This window comes from Lupinus angustifolius, chromosome LG02 (genome assembly GCF_001865875.1).
Source record: "Lupinus angustifolius cultivar Tanjil chromosome LG02, LupAngTanjil_v1.0, whole genome shotgun sequence".
Taxonomy (NCBI): Eukaryota; Viridiplantae; Streptophyta; class Magnoliopsida; order Fabales; family Fabaceae; genus Lupinus; species Lupinus angustifolius.
The window spans coordinates 8152798-8163816 of NC_032010.1; the positions used below are offsets into that span (position 1 = coordinate 8152798).

The 11019-nt window shown below is 31.6% G+C and overlaps 1 pseudogene; it reads right to left on the bottom strand.

Annotated features, from left to right (window-relative positions):
• Nucleotides 1-9937, bottom strand: part of LOC109326591 — a 23155-nt pseudogene extending 13218 nt beyond the window's left edge.

Below are 11019 nucleotides of genomic sequence, written 5' to 3' on the forward strand. Positions count from 1 at the left end.
TTACTAACTTTTATTTATCGTTATTTATTTTCCGCAATTTATTTATTCTTTAATACCAACCTTCCTTAAGGAAGAAGTTTGGTTTGGTAATAAAATGAACCCAAAAGGGAGTAAATAAATAAAGGTCACTTAAATTTATTATTCTTTTGTTCTTTATTTATTTATTTGTTTCTAACAGCTAACTATTCACCACTTTTGTACATTAGAATACTATTAAACCGGTGTTGGAATTTATTCCACAAAACCGAGATGGTATTCAAAGGTACTTAATAATTATGGAATAGGGGATTGTTTCGATACCATTGTACCGGTGTTGAAATTTACTCTAACAAAGCCGAGATGAGGCAAAGAATGAATAACTTATTCATATGATTATTAAGAAGTAAGTATTTATATCCACACATAAATACATATATTCATTATAGCATATTGCTAGCATTGCATCATTCTCATCACAAGGACTGCATTTCGAATTCCAGTGATTGTCCTTTTGAATTTTACAAAAAAATATTATTATTTTATACATTATTAAACATGGTCGGGCAAGCTATCCAAATAGAAACAATGTTTCAACAATAACAATCGTTTAATAATGCAATCAGTCACCACCCAATGCAACAAAACATAAGTGTTGCAACCATTTAAAAAAAACAAGTCATGTAATATATATAAACATGACATGTTCACATAATAGACTCATCACAAGATGCCCAACACAACATCAATTTCTAGTCTTTGGACATAAAAATTAATTTATAAGTGATACTCTCAACATAATTATCAAATATTAACAATTAGTTCTGTAAAACAATAACTTTTCTTTGGACCGACTATTATTCACATGAAAAAACTTTATAATTGTTACTTATTTATCATCATATGTATGTTATTACTTGACCAAATTGTATCTTCCTTTGGGCCGAACATAATTCACATAAATAATCTTATACTCATATGTGTAATCTTAATCAATTTCCACAACAGAGGTTACTTTGGCAACATATTGCGTCAATTAATTTAAAAAATAATTATCAGACAAAAGGAAAACAATATAGGTCCATTATAAAAAATATGATATTGTAATTAAAAGCTTCAATTTTGATATATTTTAAGATTAAAAAATCTAATCCAATAATATAATTCCAAATAAAAAAAGATATATTATATATATATCAACACATAAAAATGGATGCAATCTTAATCAAATACAAAGTATTTCTAGAGTGAAAAACATAAAAGATTATATGCAAATCATTATAAAAAAATTTCAAATTGAATATGATAATGCATATCTTAAAACATATATGTAACACTATATATATACATTTTGACACAATAACATAGTAGAGTATATATAATTTTAAGCATTAACGCTAACCATTATAAATATATATATATATATATTAACTTCAATAAGTAATTCCAGACATCACAACAACCTCAAGCTGGAAATAATTACATATGTATATATGTATATTTTAATTTACAATATATACAAGATCATGAATTCCAAATTGTATATGTATAAAATAAAAACACATTTTAACACATATATACTTTATACATATACTTTAACAAATTGTAAAATTGTAAAGTGACAAAACTTAATATCCAACAGTAAGACATTAGTGCGCATATAATATACATATTGCATAACAAAGTCATAAAAGTTAATGCAATGTTCATGCACAGATCTGAATATATAATTCAACACATGTTGCAATGATTTATAATACAAATTACTCATAATTCAAATAAGCGGAAGCGAATACAAGTTATCCTCATTATTCCTAAACCCCATTTTCATAACCAATAGCGGAAGCATAAAAATCGCCAAATTTAAAAATTAGGTTCATAAAAAAAATTGTGGAAAACATCTTTAATGTTGAATCATAAAATTCAGAACCTTCATTCTGATACCACTTGTTAGATATTTCCCGTTGATTGGTGAAATATTAATCCTAAGATCTTGAATATCATGATTCTCACACATAATACAAAACAAGGATACAAAGTCATACGTTATTCCATGTTCTCTAATATACTCATTTGATATACCTTTTGAGAGAGTTTTGGTATGATGTTTGAGAGAGTTTTGGTATGATGACTTTCCTCAACCAAATCCTTAATTCCTTTTGGGACCTTCGTTTTCTCTGTGATGGGAGAGGTGAAAAGTATTTGTGATTTGGTGTCTTGGAGACCATAATTGTTCATTATATGTTAACTTATAGGGTTTCCATTATTCTCTATAAGTCAACCGCTTGGGTATCCACTCATTAAGCCATTGTCCATTATAACTTTCAGAAGTCCTTTAGGTTGTCATTAATTAGATCACTTGTTTTGTAACCCCGAAATAAATAGTCAATATAAAATTGTATTAAATATATGATGTTCACCTTAATTAAAAATTATAAATTTCTATGAAAAATATCAACCTAACAATGTTAAATATATAGTATAACTCTGGGGAATGGAGTATCTCCTAGTATAAGGAGATAAATTATCTCCTCCTGCCAGTAAATCATGACATGTGTCATTTTTCATAATTTTCTATAAAAATATTTTTAAAAATAAACAAAATAACACACATATCACATTTTTACTAACTAAAAGAGATAAGTTATCTCCTGATATGAGAAGATAGATTATTCTCATAACTCTGTGCATTATGGGTAATCAAGTGAAGTCTGCCAGTAATTTCTTGTCCTGCCATGATATAAATTGGTTGTTGGTAAACCAGAAGCATTGGTAAGCCACCTTGGCACAGTACTCTATACTCTCAATAATCAGAGAATTAAGAATTAGAAATAGTCACAATTTTGGTGATAAAAAAAATAGAGTACAACTTACTAATAAAAAAGGAATGTTTACATTCCATTGAATAGTACATCAAACCAACATGCCAACCCATGCACTCTGGCACCCACCGAGACTGCGAATTTCGGAGGAATGTCAATTTCATACAAGTCTTCTTCCTAAAGAATTAAAAATTGGTTTGGTCACAAATTCAAAAGGGGTAGAAATGTTTTTAAGGTAGAGGATTTGGATGATATTATAGAGAAGATATGGTGAAGAAAAATGGCGTGGAGAAGATGAATAGAAAAGTTTACTTTTAAAAAAATTATTTTATTAATATTTTATAATAAAAATTATTCTTTTATTTAAATAATTTTTTTTGAAAAACGATGTTGTTTTGTGAGGGGAAAACTTCTGCTTGTTAGATAACAACTTGTACATGTAGGATCATCCAGCAGATGACATGTCAATACTTAATGTGTCATGCGAGCAAATCTGTTACAATTAACAAGGCTGAGATGACGGAAGACTAACATGACTCGATGTTGAATTTGCTAGGGATGAAAATGTCACTTAAAAATTTTTAGGGACTAAATTGGTAACTATGGAAAAGATGAGGGACCAAAATTGATAATTAACTCTAATAATCAATGCTGTGAAACCCGAGCCGGACGTCAAATCGGCAGAGGTTTCGTATTTGGTTTAACCGGTTTAAACGGTTAAACCGTCCGGTCTGACCGGATGATTCATACATAATTAATAATTTTATCTATAAATATATAGTTATATATAAATGTAAAATTTTATATAATTAACAATTATGTATAATTATATTGAAATAATAACATCTTCATCTTTTCTTATATGGTAGTAAAACAAAATATTAGAGCAGTGTTCCATTTTTTTAATTTTTAGGTGAACCGTCTAGTTAATTTCCCGAGTTAATTCGGTTTAATCGGGTTTAACACAGTCGGACCGGAATTTCCCTGGTTCAAAACAGTTCAACTCTCATTCGGTTAAGACTGTAATACAGAGCCGTATTCAAGTCCAGTCAGCGGTCAAACCGATCAGACCGTCCGGTCTGGCCCGGTTCTCACAACACTGCTAATAATATCATCATAATCTTGTGATGCCATTAGCATTTCATCTCTTCCAGCTAAGCTAAATGAATAAAAAGAACAATAATAAGTGGCTAACAATTTCAAGGTAGTGATCAACATTGATTGTATGGGTGAGCATGAGACGAGTTAAGCATCTCTCACCCATCCTTAAATTTTTGAACCCGAACTCGTTCATAATTAGGATGGGACACATGAAGAACGAGTCAAAATAAGATGGGATAAGATAGGGACGAATCCGGTTGAAAAAGGATAAAATGACAAACATATATTTTTTTCCTCAAATATTTAAGCATGCATAATCAAAATTATCACAATATGTTTAATTTAACTGAAATGTGCATTCCAGATACATCAGTATATAAACTACAAACCGTATATTGCATCATTCAAACTAAAAACTATCACAATCATGTGACTGAAAATTATAGAAGATATTGAAAATTTCATAACAATTTAAGTTGTCAATTGTTAACATAAGCTAAAGTGTTATTGTATATGATAAGTGGTGTGTATATGTTGCATGAGTTTGTAAGTATTTGAGTTATGTGGGTTGAACATAATAAAGATTGATATATACTTATTCAACTAAAGACAGATCAGGTGACCCAGACATAGACTCAAATCCATCATTTTTTGATGACGAGTCTGTCCCTTTTAATCGGGTCTGTCCCTAAATCATCAGGTTAAGACAAGTCAGACTCATCCCTAAATTACCGGATTAAAACGGGTCTATATTCTGGGACGAGTTTTGCTCACCTCTAATTCATTGTATGAGTAATGTTTTTGGAGTATGTATCACGGAATATGCACCTTTCAGTTGAAGCGTCACTACCCATAGAAACGTACCATAGTTTGTTGGTTAAGTGGTTGTGGGTCACGAGCCACAGTATCTCCTAAGAAGTTTTCCATTCTTGATTATTTGGAAGATGTGTCACATTATTGGTCACAAGATTATTAGTTAGTATTTATTTTTTACTTGACTTCGTACTTATTAGTATTATTAGTCAGGTAAGTATGTATTTAATTAATATATATGTTAATTATATACATATATATATATATCTTACACCAAATGCCAAACAGTTTTCCATCCATGAATACTTTTTTTTAAGCATTCTTATTTGAGAAGGAAACATCTATATCTATAGCATAATAAAGTTATTTCTTTCAACTAAGACTTTCTCTGTATGGATGATTTAAAATTGGGTGTTTAAAATATTTTTTATATGAAAACCAATATTACCTAATATTGAAATGGAGAAGGAAAATTAAAGTAATATATTGGACTCAATTCCTTATTATAATATGTACTAATTAGAAGCATTTTATGAGTCTTTGGCTTATGAGTGTGTTAGAGTTTATAATCATTATTCTCTAATGTACTTCAACACTCCTGCAAGTGTATCACAATTGACCAAACTATATCAATAAATTATCTTGTCTTATTCTCTTCAATTTATTTTATATCATCCATTTATTTGTTTGTGGTCAACGATGCATAATGATCATTTATGTTGCACTAATAGTTGGTACTAGAGCCAATTGGCAGGTGACTCTCACCCAGGTTTCAGATTTATATTGAAGAAGTTCAATGGAACTATTAACTTTGGATTATGACAAAGGAGAGTGAAAGATGTATTTGTTAGACATGGTTTGTCCTTGACAAAGGCAAATTGGATGAGTTGAAGAAAAATGAAACATAGCGGGGCTGTGGTTGGTGTTATGCTCGTGTTGGATCCAAAACCCCAAAAATTCATGTATTAGATAGGAACCTAAATGGAGACAAGGATTCAGGTGCTGAATGAGGCTCTGTGATATGTGCTAACAATATTTCTCAATATGTTGGAGAGCATGATCTCATTTGAGATGATAAGTGTATATCTTTATGGCGTGTTTGCGACGTCATTGTGAATATGTTAATTGCTAGCGGATCCGCAAAAGCACATTGGCATTGTAAGACTTTGATGTAGGGAAAAAAACCGAGGTTATGTAAGCATAACGAAAGGTTATGTAGCATAACGGTTCAATAAATAACCAAACAGGCGTGATAGCCTAGCGGTAGCTACAAAGCATTGTGCCCTTGGTTTGAATCTCATTGGGTGTGATCTTTCATTTTTATTTATACGCATTGTAAAAAACATAAACAAGAAATCCTGAAACGTGGGATCGAACACAACCACAAACTCATTGCCAACACACAAAACCATTACAACAAACGACACTTTGTTTCATAAATCATCAACAATTTTTATATAGTTAACTGTAAATTATGTAAATTATGATATTTTGTAAATATCTTTCACAATCCCCCACCATTTTCAAAATATAAGAAATATCATAAATCTGGAAATATCATGGTTTCTGATAATGATATCTTACGATTTGAACCATTACTTAGTGAGTTATGGGTTCCACTTGTTCCGAATAGAAATTGGTAGACAAGTTTTGAACCAACTATTCATTAGAATAAGCTTGCACAACTCACACATGAAATCTTGATGCTATTGAAAGACTTATAAATATGACACATTTGATAAGGCCTTATGTCATGTACCCTTTTCATGAGAATTTAAGAGTCGAGCCCTTTAACTCTATGAAGCGGCCCAACTTCATTTTCATATAGGTAGACTATATCAGAAATGCACCCATAATATGCATTCCAGTAAATTCTTGCTATATGTCCATTAAGAGTAAAACTCAACCTTCCGACTTTTTACTTATGGTCCAAGTACTTTTATCACTTGGGATGTGTCTATAGTCAAGTAATTGCAACCACTCTAATAATGTTTTTCATCATTGAACTCAAGACTTGATGCTACTCAAGTGTGAGTTGAGTTAACACTATTGGTGATCAATTAGACATGAGCTTGAGTGATGTTTTCAACATCATATCTTTTGTTAGACCTTTCGTCAAAGGATCTGCAAGATTATTTTAAGTTCTTACGAATACTATGGAGATTACTCCATTTGCAATTAATTCTTTTACATAGCTATGTCTTCAACCAATATGTCTGGATTTTCCATTATACACTTGGTTGTATGCTTTTGATAGCATAGACTGACTATCACAATGTATAGATACCGGTACCATTGGCTTTGGCCAAATAGGTATCTCATACAATAAGTTTCTTAGCTATTCAACATCTTTATTACCTACAGCCAGAGCAATAAATTCTACAGTCATGGTGCAGTCGGCTATGCAAGTTTGTTTCTTTAAAATCGCACCTCCACCAAGGTTGAAGATTCATCCACTTGTGGAAGCGTGATCTTCAACATAAGTTACCCAACTAGCATCTGTATATCCTTCCAAAACTGAAGGATATCCATTATAGGTTAAATTATAGTTAATTGTTTCTTTCAAGTATTTCAATACTCTATTAACAATATGCAGTATTCTTTACTCGGATTATTTGTATAACTACTTAATCTACCAATAGCATATGCTATATCAGGTCTAGTACACGTCATGGCATACATTACACATCTGATTATCTTTGAATATTCTAGTTGTGCCACTAGACAACCTTTATGTGGTTGTAAGCTAACATTTTGATCAAATGGGGTAGAAACACTTTTGCAATCAAAATGATCAAATTCCTTTAGCACTATCTCAATATAGTGAGATTGGGACAAACCAATATTCTCATTATCTCTTATAATTTTAATACCTAAAATCACATCCGCTTCACCTAAATCTTTCATATCAAATTTTTTGGATAAGAAAGTTTTAGTTTTTTCTACCTCATTTAAATTAGTACCAAATATTAACATATCATCCACATATAAACAAATCATAACACTTTTTCCATTTTGGAATTTACTAAAAACACATCTGTCAGATTCCTTTAATTTGTATCCATTGGTAAGCACAACTTTGTCAAATTTTTTGTGCCATTGTTTGGGTGCTTGTTTTAACCCATATAAAGACTTATTCAATTTACACACTTTATGTTCTTGTCCTTTGACAATAAACCCTTCAAGATGCTTCATGTACACCTCTTCATCTAACTCTCCATTGAGAAAAGCAGTTTTAACATCCATTTGATGGATTACTAACTTATAGATGGAAGCTAGTGCTAAAAGCACTCTAATGGATGCAATTCTTGCAATAGGTGTGTAGATATCAAAGTAGTCAATACCTTCTTTTTGTGTAAATTCTTTTGCAACAGATCTAGCCTTAAATTTATCAATGGTACCATCAACTTTCATTTTCTTCTTAAAGATCCATTTACAACCTATTGGTTTGGATCCTGGTGGAAGATCAACTAGTTTCCAAGTTTTATTTCCAATAATTGAGTCTATTTCCTCTTGGATAGCTTCTTTCCAAAATGCATAATCTTGAGACTTTATTGCCTCATCATATGTTTCTGGATCACTTTCTAAATTATAACAAATTAGTCCATAACTATTGATTGAATCATTTGTTCCTTCAACGAGGAACATAAAGAAGTCAGATCCATAATTTTTCTCCTTTCAGATTCTTTTACTTCTTCTAGTTTCTGAACTTTCCAATGTATCTTTATTGGATACATTATTTTCTAGACTTTTCATATTATAATGAATAATGTCTTTGGGATTTTGAATTGAGGTAAATCTATTTTCTTGAAAAATTGCATCTCTTGACTTAATCACTGTGTTAATAAGATATTTGTCATTCTATTCAATAACCATGAATCTATATGCTTTGCTATTTTCAGCATAGCCCAGAAATACACAATCAATTCCTATTTCACCCAATTTATTTCTCTTTGGTTCATTGACTTTTACAATTGCACTACAACCCCAAACTTTTAAATAGTTTAGATTGGGCTTTCTTTTCTTCCAAAGTTCATATGGAGTTACCTTATTCCTTTTATTAGGTACTCTATTTAATATATAACATGCAATTAACATGACTTCACCCCAATAACCTTTTGACTAACCAGAATATGATAACATGACATTTATCATTTCTTCTAATACTCAATTTTTTATTTCTGCTATTTCATTCAGTTGTGGGGAGTATGGTGCAGTTGTTTGATGGACAAGACCAGTAGAATCAAAATAATTAGGATGATAAAACTCTCATCCTCTATCACTTCTAAAACATTTAATGAAAGTTTTATGTTGAAGTTCTACTTGTGTTTAAAAAAAATTAAATTTATCTAAAACTTCATCCTTAGAGTGCATTAGATAAACATAACAAAATCTAGTATAATCTGTTGGAAATTTTCCATGAATAATCCTTAGATTGAATGCGGAAATCCTAATGATCAGGGCTTTGTTCCTATAACAAAGTGTTTATGCCCATACATAAACCCAAATGGAACAACCCTGATCTAGACCGAAGAAACCCCAATTGATTTCATAGTGAAGAAGAAAAGCATACATTGATTAGCCATTTGGAATTTCGAAGGTATGTGGGTATGATGATCTTCCAGATGATAGAGCCTGATGGTTTTCCTTCTGCTTCTCTAGAGGGGAATGAGAAAGCCTAGGAGAGCTTATGTGATCTGATGGAGAGAGTGAACCTTATAGAATTATGATGGTGTTTTTATGTCCTTATGGATAACTCCTCACAATTCACCTTTATTCTCATCAGCCTACTCAACAAAACTTGTTGCTCTACAAATGGGAACCATAACCCATAAAAGTAACTGAAGCGGTTACTCATTAAGTTGCAATAATTCTAATTCAGTCCCGTCATCAAATCAAAAATTGCCTGAAGGTATCTACACTTATAATATTTTATGACACATATGCGCTTAGCCACAAAATTAATTCTTGAAGACCATTTTATATTTGGCTAACTAAATAATGGTCATAACACAATCATATAGAACCATAACACAATTATAGAATTATATTTGTGACCCATAAATTGTCAGAAATTCTAACAATCTCCCACTGGTCACATATATGATTCACCAAACATGTCATCCTTATTGTGCGCTTAAATATTGCCATTATGACTCAAGCATACCCAAATTATCCCGTCCATTAGTCATGTCTCTATATCGAATCACAGTGAATTTCGCCATATTAATCATGACTAATTCAACAATGATCACCAACATTGACACAACTAAATGACATAGATTCAACATGAAATGTGTAGCATGAAAATCACATGAATATGATCTGTACATGTCAATTTTCAACTAGTCCTACTTAACTTAGTGAGATCCTTAATAATAACATAAAACCTTATTGTACAAAGCATAAAGACAGAATACCAAAAATGAATGATGAATCAACTGAAGTNGAAGTTTGAATACAAAGTATCTATACATAATACTGAAATTACATAGAACATAATAAAATGTGTGCACATTCTAACTCCCACTAAACCAAAAAATCCTCACATTGTAGAACACCCATGTGAGCAGTATGCTCATGAAAGACCTTGGGTGTGATAGCTTTGGTAAGAGGATCCGCAATCATGGAGTTAGTGCCTGAATATTCTATGAAAAGTTGTCCACTTTGTAATTTCTCCTTAACAACTAGAAACTTAATGTCGATGTGTTTCGACTTTGATGAACTCCTATTATTGTTGGAGAACAACACAACTGACCTATTGTCACAATATAACTTTAGTGGTCTTTCAATTCTTTCCCCAATTCGTCGCCCAGTGACAAAATTTCTCAGCCATAATGACTGATGTGATGCCTCATAACATGCTATATATTCAGCCGCCATGGTGGATGAAGCCACAAGAGTTTGCTTGGCAGAGCGCCAAGAAATTGCACCACCAGCCAACAGATAAACATAGCCCGAAGTAGATCGTCTACTATCTTGGCATCCAGCAAAATTGGAGTCAGAATACCAAATGATCTCTAATTGGTCTGATCTCCTATATGTGAGAATATAATCTTTTGTTCCCTTTAAGTATCTCATGACCCTTTTGGCTTCTTTCCAATGATCCATTCTTGGATTACTCATATATCTGCCGAAAACCCCAACTATGAACGCTATATCCGGACGCGTACAAACTTGAGCATACATAAGACTCCCTACAGCTGATGCAAAATGGATCTTTTTCATCTCCTGAATTTCCAGATTTCCTTTAGGGCATTGACTAAGACTAAATTTGTCTCCCTTAGCAACTGGAGTATCCATTGGT